Source organism: Carlito syrichta, unplaced genomic scaffold (assembly GCF_000164805.1).
Source record: "Carlito syrichta isolate Samal-C Ts95f unplaced genomic scaffold, Tarsius_syrichta-2.0.1 Scaffold302071, whole genome shotgun sequence".
Classification (NCBI taxonomy): domain Eukaryota; kingdom Metazoa; phylum Chordata; class Mammalia; order Primates; family Tarsiidae; genus Carlito; species Carlito syrichta.
In genome coordinates, this window is record NW_007246167.1 from 892,660 (window position 1) to 910,426 (window position 17,767).

The following is a 17,767-nucleotide window of genomic DNA, read 5'->3' on the forward strand; positions in this document are numbered from 1 at the left end:
GTGTCCATCAATGGTTGATTGGTTAAAAACTGTGGTATATATACAACATGGAATACTATGCAGCCATAAAAAAGAATGAAATGTTGTTCTTTGCATCTACATGGATGGAGCTAAAGACTGTTCTTTTATGTGAACTAACACTGAAGCAGAAAATCAAATATCACATGTTCTCACTTATAAATGGAAGCTAAACAGTGGGTAAACATGACATAAGCATGGAAATAGCAGACACTATGGATTCCAAAAGTAGAGAGGGAGCGAAGTAGTAAGATTTGAAAGATTGCTTATTGGATATAATGTTCAATATTTGGGTGATGGGTACACTAGAAACCCAATCCCACCATTATATATACCTGTGAAAAGCATGCCTATATCTCCTAAGTCTAAAAATTTTAAGAAAACACTGCTGAAACAATATCCAGCACAGGATACTTAAAGTGGAATCGTCAAACTGCTGAAAGTTTAGCGTATGTGAACTTGATAGTTAAAAACTCCAGCAAGGACAACCCTCTGGGGCAACCTCCCACTGTGGGAGTTTTTCTGGCCTCTCAATAAATCCTTCTTTCTAAAAAAACCAAAACCCAAAAACAAAACCCCAGCAAGCTGAGTCTTGGAAGCAGAGTCCCTATACCTTCATGAGTTTTGCCTCCAGGAATCCTACTAGAGTCTCAAAGTTTAGACTGGAGAAAAATCCCCTACAGGAGGAGAAGAAATACAGTCCTTTTGAAATACACCCGAAATATTCTAGTCTTCTTAACAAGGTATGTCTTCGAGGGAACCTAATTTACCAAAACCCAAATAACTGGGGATTTACCAGAGCCTAGCTGATCGGGTGAAAAGAAACATCTACCTTCAGCTCTCTCTGGCTTTCTTATCTAACTTTAAAGGAAAAATATTTCAATAAATGAGACACAGTTGTGAAGCTCACAGCCCAAGGGCACAAGTTCACTAAAAGACTAAGACCTAGTCATAAGAGTATACAATGCTTCTTCTCTGCCACTCCTTGCAACCACATCAATAAGATTCCCGTATCATAACAGGGAATGGGCAATTGAAAGAATTTCAGGACTCAGACATTAGCCTTATTTAAGAATAAATTTCTAGGGAAACCCAAAGACAGCGAGGAAACAAAAACAGACACTAGGGGAAATTTTAGCTTCTGATACCTGCAACCCCAACCAAGAGTAAACATAGTCTAACTTCTAACCAAATAAACACTAAATCTCCTATTAAAAGCTTATTAACCTCAGGGATTTTTTAAAACTCAATATATCATATTCAGTTTTTAACAAAAAATTCCAAGACACAATAAAACACGAAAAGTACAGTTTGAAGAGACAAAGCAATCACTGGACCAGACTCTCATATAGCAGAAATTTTGGACAAAGGTAAACAGAAAGTGAAAATAAGACTTAGGAATACCATTTTCAATTATATATCAGAAAATTAAAATCATACAGTCACAGGAAATTGTATACAAATTCTCATAGCAGCATCATTCTTATAGCCAGAAGAGTAGAAAGAATCAAATGATGAACTGATAAAATTTGTTATGCCAATAAAATGTGGTATTATTTTGTCATTAAAAAGAATGAAGTATTAATTCACACTACAATGTAATAGACCATGAAAAAATATTCTTAGTTAAAAACCCCCAAAACAGTATTTTATAATTATTATTCAATTTATATGAAAGGTTCACACTAGACAAATTTATAGAGAAAAAAGATTAATGTTTCCCATGGGCTGGAAGAAAAGGGGAAATGTGAATGACTGCTAAAAAGCAGGGGGCTTTGTTGGGGGGTGATGAAAATATTCTGAAATTAGACAGTGGTGACAATTGCATATTTCAATGAATATTCTAAAATCCATTTAATTGTATACTTTCAAAGAATGAATTTATGGTATGTAAATTATGTCAATTAAAATATGTCATATTGCAAATAAATTAGGATTTATAAATATAATAGCTATAGTAAATGATGATATAAATAAGTTACTGGTTATAAATTATCTACAAAATTTTGCAATACTCTAGTATCCACTGTAATATGAATCTCTTGAGAAAAATACGTTTTCCAGTGATTAAACATACTTTACTACTGACTAAATAATCACATAAATAATCTCTTTAGATGGAATGAGGTAATATGTGAGAATATATTTCATTCCATACTTATCTTTGACATATAAAGACCACAACTAAAATTAAAACTATGTTTTTAAAATAATTGACAAATTGTACTTCGATGTATTTTAGATAGGATAGACCTATGCACAGCTCGTTAATTTTTATATTGTAAAAATTGATATAATATATAGAGTAGAATGAAGCTAAATGCACATATGATACCAAAAACATAGATGCATAATAAAGATATAAGTTTGATAGAAAAATTATAAATGTAAAGAAGAAATATTTAGACTATTTTTATAGCTTATGCATTGTAGAGTTTTTGTATACTATTTACAAATTCAAATCAGGTGATAAAATAGATTTATTACATTAATCTTCATCATTTACATACAAAAAGAAAATTCTTTGCAAAATTGACCAATGACACATATGAGCTGATATCTTATAATGTCATGCAATGAGAAGACATACTTATTATTATATATTAATCATTAATTATTTATTATGTTTTTAATGTTTAGCATAATATTTTGTGCAAGAAACTACTACAAATTAACTTCAAAGAGGCAGGAAATCAATGCAAAAATGAACAAAGATTTGCAAACAATAAGACGGATGAGATATTCAGATTGATTAGGAATCAGGCAAAATAATGCAAACAATTATGAGACGCTATTTTGTGCTTCTCAAATAGTCAAATATAGAAAACCGAAATATTCCAAGTCACAATGAATATGAAGAAAGAGAGCTCATTTATATGGCAACTGGAAGTGTAAACCAATAATATCATTTTATTTAATCTTATTTTATATGTTTATATCTTTATACATATGCTAAAGTATTTAATTCCTGGGAAAATTTCACACTTTTGGAGATAAGCTATCTGTGCATCAAGGGGGTAATGAATAAGAAATATATTGTATATGCTTGTCTACAATACTAGGAAATAAAAACAACAAAGTAGATGTACATAGCACATAGATACATCTTTTAAAATAGTGTAAGTGAAAAGTAGCACAAAACAAAGAATTTGTAGTATAATATTATTCAAGTAAGTTAAAAACACTTGCCTTCCGACCATTCTTTTTATGAAAGTTATCTACTCAAACATATATTAAACACATTAAAGTGAGTATATGAATAGACAAAGGGGGAGTGTGAACAGTTATCAGGGATAAATGGAGGGAGGTGGACATCAACTACTAAATAAGGAAGCCTTTAATGGGCACCACAGTGAAAGAATATTGAGAACTCAAAATAAAAATAACAAGAAATTTCTGCAGGACGAATGAAGAAAGGATGGAATGGAGAAAAAAAAAAGAAGGATGGAAAAAGAGGAATAATCTCAAAATTGTCGTTAGTTGTATCTATTCCCATCTCCTTACTATCTTTCTATAATTTTCTTCATGTCATAAAATGTTGACTTCACTAAGTCTTTTAGAAACACACTTTACATCTTTCAAGTCTTTAGTCTACCAAGTCCTTAAAAATTGCAGATGTGCATAAAAGTTTTTTATTCTGTAATGCAAAAATATTATAAAATCCTTAGCAAAATGTAGACTTTCTTTAATTTAGCTCATACGTCCATTTGCTGGAAACCACGGTGTACTATTATGTCCAACTCCTACTTTTCTCACTAAAGTGATAGGAAAAGTAAATTATGAAAATTACAAAGAAAGCAGAAAGTTAGACCTTTTCATTTGTAATTTGAATCCATCACACTGTAATTTGGGAAGATAATCATTAAACATATCTTAATAAAACACTTTACACCTTTAGAAGTTCACCTTACTGAATAAAAATAAAGACTACAGTAAGGAAATGATGAATAAATGAATGCATAAATGAATAAAAATACAATAAAAATAAAAGTGGTACAAATGCCATTTCTTATAACCAGTCATTGTTATTTCCATCTCAATTTCTCTCTGTCTCTCTCTCTCTCTCTCTTTCTCTCATATAGGTGTTGCTCTATTGCCCAAGCCAGAGTGCACTGTGTAATTACAGTATGTCCAAGCTGGAGTGCAGTGTGTGATCACTGCTCAATGCTGCCTTGAATTCCTGGGCTCAAGCAATCCTGCCTCCTCAACCTCTGAAATAGTTGAAACTAAAGGTGTTAGCCGCCGTTTCCAGGTAAGTATTTTTAATTAATTTGATCATTTACTGCATCATAAATTTGTGCTTTCTCCCGATCAGTATTGACATGATAAAGTCTCAAATATTCATCCAAATTTGTGTTTAATTTGAGTATTTTTACTGACTTGCATCTAAAAAGATTGTTCATTCTTAGCATAAGAAACCCCAAAAAACAAAAAGAGCAAATGTAGTATGTCATGCCAAAATAATTTTGTGACAAGAAACATATTATTCATATTTTTATGTTTTGATAATAGTAATTTTCCCCCCAATATTCACCATAAGTTACAAAATGAAGAAGAGATCGAATATAGCTTTATTTGTTTTGGGATGTTTGTATAGGTAACCAGACTTAAGCTATTTGGATGTGTTAGATGGAAGTTAGAAGTCCTTTGATCGATGTTTTATGAACGATCCCTTTCTACTTTTGTTTTCCAATCAGTTCTGTTCTCTATTATGATAGACATGAGTTTAGAAATTTTAAAAAAATTCTAAAATTAAAAATACTATGACTGTTTTGAGGATTTCAGAACATTTTTACACATATTTTGGAGAAAAATAGAAATTTTTATGAACTGATATAGATGTTTCTTTGTTTTCTTGTCTTATTTATGTTGTCTATCTAAGTTTTATAATTTCTATCATTTGTCATAATGCATCTCTATGCATTTGATGGATTGTATTGCTATTTGAATGGAATTTTTTTTAATTCCATTTTCAATTGGTGAAAGTGTCAGATTGAAGGATGTGCATATTATCCACTCCTGGAAATCTTGAAACACATTGTCCGAAACTGCTCATGGAGTATTCTAACGGATAAATGTTTATTTACTCTAATGCAGTGTTTTCATTCAAATTTTTACATGATTTTAATCAATTTTGGTATACTTGATATCTCTAGGAAATCATTCAATCTTATATATTTTAAAACTTTGACATTGGGAATTACATATTCTGTGATTGGAACGTTTGTATTTTTATTTATAATATTTTATTTGTTTTTAGGACTTTTATACCGGAGAACAAACATATATAAAGTTAGAATTGGACTTCTCATAATGGACTTTACAGTTTAGGGTCCTTTACTGGCCTTCACTAGAAATGACAGAATTCTTTACTAATGACCTGAGAACTTCATCTGCTGGCACTCATAAGAAGTGATCCTTATGTGACCTGGCAGCGTGTGGCTGCTAAGCCAGTTGGCACCCATTGGGACTTGAGTAATGTCACTTCCAGTAGCCTGGCAACCTGATTTTGCCTTTCCCTGCTGTCACTCCTGACAAGTTGAGTTCCTTCCTGAGTTTGCTAGGTGGGGATCTGACACCGAATAATACAGTGAGAGTAATCCCAATATTTCATCCCCCTGTCAGTTGCCTAAGTTACTTGAATTCAAGTTCAAGGCCTTTTCTGACCACACGTCTTTGGGGCTTTCTAACCTGAACAACAAAAATAAATGCCGCAATTCAGAATTTATCAGACTGTTACTTCATTTCTGAGTTTCTAAATAGATATTTTTAAGGTTGTCTTTGCCTAGTAGGAGTACAGAGACATGAGACACTTAGAAGCTGTGGAGTTCATTAGCATCTGAATGACGACACAGTAGGAGTACTTTAGAGAACAGTGAATAATCCTTCCATACTAGAAATTGGTCTGTGAGCAAAGACTTTATTGCTATTGTACACAATAGAACAACTATCCTAGGTTAAATCTATAATCTGGTTCTTTCACTATCCAATACATAATTTTGTCAAGTCAGAAAAAAATATTTAAAATTAATAACATCGCATTTCACTTAATTTAGTAGGATGCCATAACAATGCTTATAAACGTAGACTACTTTTTTTTTAAGCTAACTGAAAAAAGGAAAAATTTGTCTGATTGGTTCATTAACTGCCTTATATGTGAACTTGGTTCACAAAGATCTCTATATATTTTTATTAGGTTATGATATATAACTATAATTATCTATGCTTGTATACTCTTAGAGGTAGCCAAGAGTATTTTTTGCATATGATAACTGATTTACATCTGGTTATATCAGTTAAAATGATAAATCCTCCAGGTCAGTTGTAAGAACATCTTTGAGGAAAGTTTGATTTTTTTCCTCTCATTTATCAACAAAAACAGTAGGTGTCTAGTTTAATTTTATTTCAAAAGAGAAAATACAGACTCCAGAAATATTTTTGAATTTTGAACATTTCAGTCATAACTCCAATTCGTTTTTTCAACATGTTTACTCCTGTGTAGACTGGCAGACAATTTTGAGTGTTCAATTACTGTTGTAATCATGTCTGTTTCACAATCATTAGTATTTTTTGTATTGAACTTTATTAAAACTTCTTTATGATTCTATCTTTAGTTCATTTATGCTTTTATATACTTTTTACTTTGTTTCATGAGATTGTTTATCTGTTTTGTAGTTGGTTAAACAGAACCATCTATTTCCTTCTTCCTAAAGCTTCTGTATTTATTTATGTATTTATTTAATTACAGATTTAGTTTTGTTATGTTGCTTAGGCTGATCTTAAACGCCTGGTCTCAAGCAATTCTCTCACCTTGGCCTCCTAAAGTGCTGGGATTACAGGTGTGAGCTCCCATACCTGAAATTTTTTATTTCACCAAATCCAAGTTTATCTATATTGATTCCATATTTTTTTACGTAATTCATGTTCTACCTTAATTTAAATATTTAATTTACTTATTTGTTAGATTTTTAATTAAGTCAAAGAGTTTGTCTATAAGAAATAGAATTTTTAGGTATTAGAGACTATTTAAAACTTAATTTTAAGTGAATATAATTAAAACTCAGAATCAATATAAATTTAGTTACACAAATAAAAAATACACCTATGCTTCTTTAATTGCATTTCCAGAGATTAGAAATAATATTTGCTGTGTGAATTTGTATTATGACAAATATATGCACATATGTGTGTATACTTATACACCTATGCATGTATACAAACATATGATATACATACATAAATTTGTACAAATAAAAATAAATGTATGATTTATTAAAATAATAAAATTTAGAATTTAATTTCTCAGTCACACTAGCTACATTTAAAATGCTCAAAACTGTATTTGCTATAAGCTATCCTATTGAATAGAAAAAATATAGAACAGTTCCATCAATGCTGAAAGATATATTATCCAGTTCTGATTATACATTTCAGCAAATATTATTGGAGATATTATATTATGTTATTAGAGATAATATTGTTGGTGAGAAGAGGCCTCATATTTGTGTGTTTATATACTTTATCATTCAGTTTCATCAAAATGATTAAGTGATGGTTTAATAAATATACTAAAATGCATGAATGTATTGACTTTTTATATTTTCATCAATATTGAATTTTTTTAATTATAGAAAAAATTTATTATAGCTACAATTTTATAAATTTGATTATCAGCAAGTTTAATTTATTTGATAAAATTTACCATTTTGATTCTTTACATTTCTTAATTATCTTTTTATATTATATTTTTATTGATATAGCTTTCATTTGCATAAATTATTGTATTAGCAGGAGTGCATTACCGTTTTGACTCTATTTACTTCTATGTCCATTTTTCAATATTTTATTCTGGAATCAGCAGTCAATTATTTCCTGTTCAATTTCCCCGGTTTCATAGTAAGGGAAACAATATTGTTTTTGTTTGTTTGTTTGTTTGTTTGTTTTACATATTCTTCCTTAATATAGGAAGACTCACTTAGCTTGTGTCTTAATAGGTAGAGTCAGAAAATTGACCTTGAATTTCACTTCCAGTCAACTGGCACAGGTTACAGATTCTATTTTCAAATCTATAACAGAAGGGAAGGTTGATGTGCACAGTTCCCAGTCCAATTCCCAGTTTCTGGCCATTCTTCATCTGATCTTGCTGTACTTTGATTAAGTGTTTTCCCGAACATTGTTTCCAGGTTTTCTGGTATGGAGCCAACAAACTGAGCCAATGTTGTACACTGAGGATTACACTCATCAAGCAGTATTGCTACCAAGCTATGTTTTCTTTGCCCTTACTTCCAACAATTTTCCCATGGGAAGTACCATTCTCTTCACAATGCACTTTGCCATCACCTGTTTTTCCTATGTTCTTCCAGTAATTAGCAGCAATTTCAAATTTCTGTTGCAGAAAACAGCTCCCAAACAGTCCTTTAAAGAGGATCTGGGCTTGTCGGAGGTTCTGCATCTTGGAGTTAATTGATTAGTGGTGGTAGAATTATGAAACATCTTATTGCTTTAGGTGAGCTCTTAGAAGAGGAGGAATTCATTTTTGGAGTTGAAGACTGGTTCTATATTTTTCTCTGTTATTTTCATCTAATGCTAAATTCCTCATATTACTATAAATTCCTACCAAATACCCATGTTGAGTTGTCTGTCAGAATTACTATAGAAGGGGTTGCTAAGGCTTTTAAAAATATTTCACTGAATCTCCATCTGTATTTAATGAATCAGTGTGGGAGGGTCTCTTGAGGTCTGCAAGCCAGCTGTCATTTTAAACTAGAAATCTCTTATCAGAAAATTTCAATAATAATATATTTTACTATAGCTGAGAGTAAATACTGGTAAAGTTAGTGTTAAAGCTGTTCTGTGTGGCAGAGATTTATTTTAAGTGAATTTGATATGTCAAAACTCCTCTTCAATTTGATAAGTTAAGGAGTTGTATGAAAATATGATACTTTCAAGGATTTGTCTAAGAAAAAGCAATATAAAGGAATTCCTTCATGAGAAAAGCAAATTTCTGGGTGTATTTCTTTTAAAAAATAGGTAGATTTATTGGAAGATGCATACATCCTATTGTTAGCCTTTATTTTTTTAACAGGATATTTTAAATAGAGTGTTTACATTATTATTTGCACATAATTTTTTTATATTACCAAATTGTTCATCAATTAAATTGGCTCTGCTTCACACTATAATGCTCTACTTTCCAAAGTGTGCCTGGGTATAAGAAATTCAAAAATAAATAGTCATGTATTTTGTTTACCTGTCAAATAAATTTTTGAAAATTCCCAGGTGTATTATGCAAATCTGTTTTTTAAAAATATAAAAAGAGAAGTGCTTCAATCAGAAAAGTAACCTTTATTTATTGTTTTTATTTGGGGTCCTAATTAAGGCTCTCTGTGTGACAACTGCACGTGTTTTTTACTCAAATGATAAATATTAAAAATTATTCTATATAATACTAGCTCATGTATGAAATTAACACAGCAATTTTAGTGTGCTAACACAATAAAATATTCATTTCTAGCATATGTCACACAATGATAAATTTATCCTTTTTTCTTCACGTAAGTAAATCCACAATTGTTTTATTTTTTTAACCTAACATTGACCAATAGATATCTATTTTACCTTACAGCTTAACTTGAGAAAAAGAAAAAGCTCATTGTTTCAATGCCTAACAATGTTCCAAAAGAAATCTTAAGAGCAGAAAGGGAAAGTGGAGAAATGGGAAAAATGGGGCTTGATATAAATGGTGATATTGGTTGAGAAAGATATATTGTAACTTCTTGACATGGTAGGATGGGGAAAACTTTAGTCTATATATCATTTGAATTTATAGACTATTATATGTTCTTTAAAACATTTGCTTGAGCTGAAGCCTACTGTTCTTATCCTTTTTCCCATTCTCATAGCTAGAATGCAAGACTCTATTATGCTCCATGACAGCCCCATTGACTGCAAGAAACAGGTCTAAAGGGGGCCCATGAACCATGATAAACCACTCAAATTGGCTGTATTTCCTTGATAATAATCTTAACTTCGTGAATTAACCCAGTCACTGTCTTCTGAAAGTCATAGAATGACACAAAATTCCATTTGACAAATAAAATAATTCTAGTTTTTTCTTGCATTATCCATATTGAACATTATGTCTAGATTTTCCTAAAGTGTTCACACATTTTCTAGCATGCATCAAATATAACACTTAGGACATATTTTCTTCTAAAATTGGTCAATTCTGGACAATGAATTAGCAAAAATAATAGTTAAACTCCATGAAAAAATAATTTGTTAGTACGTAGTGCCGGCGCTAGAATCAAGATGATAATTCTGTTTTTGATTATCAGACAAGTAGACTAGTAGTTATCAATCATGAAATAATGCCATATATATTTTAATTCATTTTAATGAGCTAGAGGCTAATATATAAATATGGGTTTGGGTTTGGGATAGTCATGTTGTAAAGTGGAGAAAAATGAGCCCAGTTATATACATAATGAAATATTAAAGGTCTAAGTTGTGTATAAAGTAAAGATAAATAAGTTAATAAATGATACGACAGAACTTGAGTGATGGTAGATATATGTACGTAATTGAATTAACAGTTATCATGATTAAACCACTAGATTCTTAGGTTTACCAACTAATTTAAAAGGTAGGAAAAAAAAACTTACTGATTAATCCTATCTTTGTAGGTAAGATCTTAAATATTTCAGAAAATAGGTTCAACTTTTTAAAATGAGAGACAACTAATAAAAAATACTGATATATAATTGACAAAAGGCAGGAGCAGAATAAATTAATAGCATTGATGTGGGGATTCATCTTTCCCTTTTGAATGTATCCCTTTATTTCTAATTGCCATAAATGATAAGTGATAGCTAAATTAAATTTTTGACCAATGTTTTGAAATGTTCCTTTTTAAAAATATATAACAGAAAATAGCAGCTCGTCTTACTTATATTCTAGTTATGTTGTATGAAATTATTTTTTCAATTCGAAGATTTTTTTCAGTGTGTTCTTCTAAGTAGTAACTATGATGCCATTCCAACTGGTTCTCACCTTACAGCAAGCGCAACGTCTATATCTGGGTCAACGTAGGAGAAAAGAATGTGCAATAGAGAGTGGCATGAAATTGAAGTGTGACAGAGATATTGTCCCAAACTTAAAGTAAACTCTTTTGCATAATGACATTTACAGCATCATTTGGGGAAAAAGCTAACATTCTTACTAAGTGATAAAGTGATTACTATAACATTTGTATTCGTTATTAATTTAAATCTATTTTTAGCACAGATTTAGACCTACAGAAAAACTGAGGAGATAGTATGAAGTGCCATATACCCTGCACCAAGTTTCCTCTGTCATTAATAGCTTATATTAGTATGATACACTTATTATAAGTAATGGAACAATATTGACACATCAACTAAAATCTATGTTTAATTCAGATTTCTTTAGTTTTGCTTTTTGTTTTTGTCTAATCTTCCTTTTTGCTCCAAGATCCCATCTAGGATGCTGCCATTGTCCAGAATGTTTCTCAAAGGGGAGTTTTTTTGTTATGACTAAAGTGGTGTTACATCTGTTGGGGAGAAAGATCACAGAGGGGTACTAGTCTATTTTTATCACAATATGTCAAGGGCAAATCCAGTCTCCATGACATATTACAAATAATATGTTCGTAAGATGCAAGTGGGAACAAAACTGCTCCTGGAAAACTAGTTATCCACTTTTCTAGTCGACTACAATGAAGTCATGTAAAATTGTTTTAACTAAGTAACAAGACATTTTTATTTTTGTGTTAAGAAAAATAAGAAATATCAAAATACCCTTTTGTCCTACAAAGATCTCTACAAAAATATAAATCTTGGAAGTGATCTGTTTAGAACTCTTCTATTAAGATATGCATGAAGTAAAAGTACCAACACAAACAGAGCCACAAGACTGTTTCTATTTGATAGTATATATCAAATCCCTTAGAGAAACAGAATTTTTTTAAAAAAAGTTTTTTCACTCTTCTGGTAATTAGAGGAAAGAAAAAGAAAAGGTATAAACCGGGCTCGGTGGCTCAGCCTGTAATCCCGTGCCTCTGGGAGGCTGAGGTGAGTTGATTGCCTGAGTCTGTGGGTTCGAGACCTGGGCAGGAGAGACCTCATCTCCACAACAAATCAAAAAAATCAGCCGGGCGTGATAGCGCACGCCTGTTATTCTGGCTACTGGGAAGGCTGAGGCCGAAGGATCGCCAGAGCCCAGCAGGTCGAGTCTGCGGTGGCCGGGAGCGGCCGCTGCACTCCAGTCTGGGCGACAGAGTGAGACTCCAACTCAAAAAAAAAAAAAAAAAAAACCGAAAAGAAAATTAAGGTATAACAGAGACCCTCAGTAAATCTAAGAGATACAAATGGACATGCTCTCTTTCTCTACAACCACTGAGTACGGCAAGATAATTTCCCTGCCTTGGAATTTGGCAAGGGACAGAGACAAAAAGGAATCTCAAAGAATCTGAAGATATAATCTCAACAACCTTAATTTATAGCCCGAATTTATATGCACTACGTAGTCTTTAAAATATCAAAGGAAAAAATACATAGTTTAAGGAACTTCTGGAGGAAGGTTTTTGAATAACTGAAGAAAATAGGTGGTTGCCTAGGTTCACCTCTCCCAGTATTTCCTCCAAAACATTACAGAATACTAATAAGAACAAACACAACTACACAAAATTATACCTTAAGAATAACTTCTAGATGATGACTGCCTCCAATTTAAAAAACTAAGCAAACAAATTATTCTCAGTAGGTAATTATTTCTGTCCCTGTCACCACTTGAAGGTGCTTGTGATGAGCAGAAGCAGAAAGAAAAAAAATCATAAAGAGAAAAGAGAACCAGTGACAACACACATTTAATCTAAAACTACTTCCATAAAGAGTAAATTTACATCCTAAGTGTAGAACAACTGAAGTGTATAATATGAAAAGCCTTATTCAACCTCAACACGACTGACTTTTGAAGGTAGATGACTCACTCTTATGAAGGGCTGTTCTGTGCATTGCAGAATGTTTAGCAGCGTCCCTGGCCTCTGCCAATTAACACTAGTAGCATACTACCCCAAACTACCACCACCACCAAGGCTATGACAGTCAAAACTGTCTCCAGACACTTCTCATAGAGGAAAAATGTGTCCCCTTCTGTTGATATGCATTGAGATAAAGGGAAGAGAGGTAAAGTTCCTAAAATAAGTGTCACACTTTAAGAAACACAGCATTTGTGATATTTTCAAAGAGAAAAATGGGTGGAGTGGCACCCTTGGGCGATTAGTTAGAGGAGAAAAAACTAATTGAGAGGGGAAATTATAGAGTCTCTCATGACAAAAGAGAACCCTAATTCAGAGGAGACACAATCTCTTTCTTCACCTTTAAAATAATTATTTCCAGCAAGTAATGATACCTATCGGAAGTAAATGCCATTACACTAAGAATCTTAGATGTCACACAAATTTGACCTAATCAAATAGAAATAAAACTATTTCATGAAAAAAATGCTTTTAAAAATTAAAAATGATCTATAATATACTTTAATGAAAACCTCTTTCTAGGTAAAATTTTTATAGATCAAAATTAAACTGCAAGACAATATTGCAATTCAGTGTATTCAGTATGGTTACATATAACAATAAATAAATACATATTTAGAGAATCATCTAGTGTCAGCAAGAAAAGTGAACAAAATCAGAAACAAATGAAAAGAGAATTGATTAAACGCATGAAGGAAATAAAGTGAAAGAGAATGTGATATTTCTTTTTCAAACTCTTATCAGACAAGTCACTAAGAAAAAAAAAATAAAACTCACAGTGATGAAGAATAGATTCCAAGATAGAACATACCCAAATTAAAATATAATAAAGAATATTGAAGAAAAGCAAGAAGGTAACGGAGAAAATTGTTGATGAAAAGGTGTCAAACTTTGCAAAATATTTTAAGATAATTTATTTGTCCAAATTTGAGGACCATAGACCCAGGAGCACCCATCCTCAGGAGGTCCTGAGAATGTGTGCCCACTGTGATTGCATGGCAGCTTGGTTATATACAATTTAGGGTGGGAGAAGTTAGAAAAAACATAAATCAATGTACATGAGACTTCCATTGATCTGGCCCAGGAAGGAAAAACATTTCCATTGTGAGGGAGGGACAGGTTATAGATGGTTTCAAAGATTTATTGACTGGTAATTTGTAGTCCTAGCTAAGGAATTTTGGAAATCAGAGAAGATGCTTTGCTAAGATAAGGAGGCAGAAGAAACTCCAATTTTGTTGATATGTACATGAAGTCCTGTAATGTGGCAAACGATGGAGAGGACAGATAAGCGTCTTATAAATTTTCTGGAATCTGGGAGTCCCCAAGAGACAGTTTTCAGGATCACAAAATGCTTGTTTTTCTTCTTTGTTATGTGAAGTTATGCCAGAGTCAGAATGAAAAACAAAATTTAGTATATGCGGTAACTGGGCAATAAAATCCCATCTGGTGAGTCCTTTATCAAGTTAGACTACCCAAGCCTTTTAGTTAGGAATTTGGATAAAAGAAAAAAAGCAGTTAGGTTTAGTTCTCAGTATAAAATGAGATAAAGAAGGAAGTAAAAATATCTATACTGAATCCTACTGACACACATGGAACATATAATCCCTTTGTCAAAAAGACATTTTAGTATGTCACCCACTTATTTCAGGGTTTCATAACCTCAACAATAATGACATTTTGGACCAGATATTTTTTTCTTGTGGGCCAAGGTGTGTAATTCTACACAATATAGAATGTTTCGCAGCACTCCTTGTGTCTAACCATTAGATGCCAGTAGCAACTCCTTCCCAGTGGAAAAATCAAAGATGTCTTCAGATGTTGTCAAATATCCCAAAGGGCGTTGCAGGGGTAATCACTCCTGGTTGGAAAGCGTGGAATGAGTGCAAACTTGATGAGATACTAGATGCTAAAGACCATGAATTAAACAGTACTATGCAGTCAATCAAATGAATAATTATATGACAACAGAAACCAAAACAAACATATATAAAATTGTTTTATGACAAATTGACACTGCATAATAGATGACATATTTCTCAATAAATGGTTTTATGTCAATTGCTTATGCCTATTAGAAAAAAATGAAATTGGACCTTTTCCTTTCGGTATTTACAAACTTTAATCCAAAAAATCTAAATACATAGCATTAATAATGAAGCATGTAATTGAAAAAATAGATAAAAGGATTAAAAATGTAAAAGACAATATAGGGGAATGCCATTATAAATAAAGTTTGAAAAATATTTCTTATGTAAGATATGAAAATACTATAAATGATATAATTATATATTAATATATTAATTTGACTACAGTCAAATAAATAACTCCTGTTCATATAAAATATATAATAAAGAAACTTAAAAAATTAAGTATCAAGCAACTAAAATATGTGATAGTGCCAAATAGATAATAGACAGGCAGATAGCTAGATACAGTTAGAGATTTGAATATCCTGAAAAACAATATAGAGAACAAATCAGAATATGGAAAAACTTCTTCAAAGAAATAAGAAAGACTAAACATGCAAGAAAAAAATGGGCAAATAACTAGAACAGGCTTGTCAGAAGTGATTAAATAAATATTTGAGAAAATGAACAAACTCATCAATACTCAGGGAAAGTCAAATAAAACCAAAACAGTATTAAGTTATCATTGGTTGTAGGAAAATAGAAACGCATATGCTTTCATTGTAATTTAATTAGTATAATCACTTCTGAAATTTGATACTACGCAGAAACACACACCTATATGAAGAATTTTGAAGAACAAACACTTTCTCATTTAACTCAGTAAATTATTATTTGACACTGTTCCTGATCCTATATTACCTCTATTTCCTCTTGCTAATCTTAAATTAACTAGCAGCTATTAAAACTTAAAATTAAGTCTTGAAGGGTCTTCATTCTATCTAATGCAAATAGCACTGAAGTTTCCCATACCTTCTAAAATTTTGAAGAGTGAGCAAGCCATACAATAAAACTAACTTTGAGTGATCTTTCTTTTTTAACATGTAGACTCTTTAGTATACTCAGTGATTGACACAGCAGTGTATTTAAGCTATTATTACACTGTGGTGTTCTTAATAACGTGATTAGTAAAATACTTTGGTCTGAATTTTATTTATGATCCAGTATTTATGATCCAGAAGTGCTACTTCTTTTTATGTACCCAAGAACCTCCAATGTGTTAAATTAAAAAGTCAATGTATAATAATATTTAAAGTAATCTTGTTCATTGTAGACATAGGTTTAAAAAAACGTGTGAACAACAGTGTAATGAATAAATAAACTAGAGTGAGTTCATAAAATAAAATATATCTAGGAGCTAAAAAGGGAATAACTTCTTGAAATGATTGTCTATTGCAATTTTTTTCTCTGCATTCCATTTACTTTATAAATATTTTTATATGTATTCAATATTTTAAAAACACTTGAAATGAAAATATAGTCTTCACAAGAAAAAAGATGTAGAGAGGGTATAGAAAGAAGAAAAGAGAGAAGAAAGAAAGGATAATCTCACATTCTTATGAGGATTAAAAGTGATAAACTCTGGGAAAACCCTTTAAAGCACAGTCATCACTTTACGCTTTTTCCAAACACAGCATTTGCTTCCTAAGCTTCATCTTATTCTTCAAAGGGCGATTCATGGTCAAGAACTATTTTAACACAATCCACGGGATTCAGTGCACTGGGACTGTCTTATTGCTAAAGATAATAAAGCTGTCTTTTTGTACTTTTAAAATGTTTTCTATCACTTGATTGACTTTCTTCATGCTTAATTAGTTTTCACATTCAGAATTGTTTAAAGAGATTCCATTATATGGAGAAAACTATTCATATGAACAATATTTTTATTAGGGATAAGCCAAGTGATAGAGATTTATTTATGATGATTTTAAATGACAGATAATTCTGTTTTGACATATTTAATGCTCTTAAATTTTAATATGATATACAGTGATCCAATTGGATAGTTGCTCATTAAAAATGAAAGAAGAATCTCCTGAGTTAATGTATTATCCAAAGGCCATACCACTGCTACTAAATGCTGCATTTTGCCATTATCACACTGGATTAGAAGCATGAGGTCTTTCTTTATTATAAGCAATAAAAGCAATTTGCCTGAACCTATTGCAATACATCTAATTTGTTAGCCATAGTTTCAATTACAATATACTTACTAATTTATACTTTTGAAAGATTTCTATGTCTTTTGTTTTTTAAAGAGAAACACTACCGTCAACGTATCGAATAGTCTTTATTCTAATTAGAAAAATACTAAAGGCCTATAGTTCATTCAACAAATCAATATTTAATTAGCAACATGTCAAGTTACACATACCTGTTATTATAGTATGTGTTACTAAAATGAGATGTCCGTTTATCATTGATGTAGCTGTGAAGAGTATGTAACAAAAACTCAAATAAAATGAAATTAAGTATCCACATGACACTGGAAGACAGCCAAAACATCTCTTTTACTATGATCTCAATAAAGGAAACATGTCATCTGGTTTCTAAAGAAAGCATTCCAGCTTTTGTCATTTTTATATTTGGCTTGTGTATATCATTAAAGGGACCTCAGCAGTGGTGAAATCAGAGAGTTACTTTCACCACCTTCTTTTAATTTCATTTTTTTTAAATAAGAAAAGACATTAATAAAGAATTTTTGTTTTTGAATCGTTATGTGCTT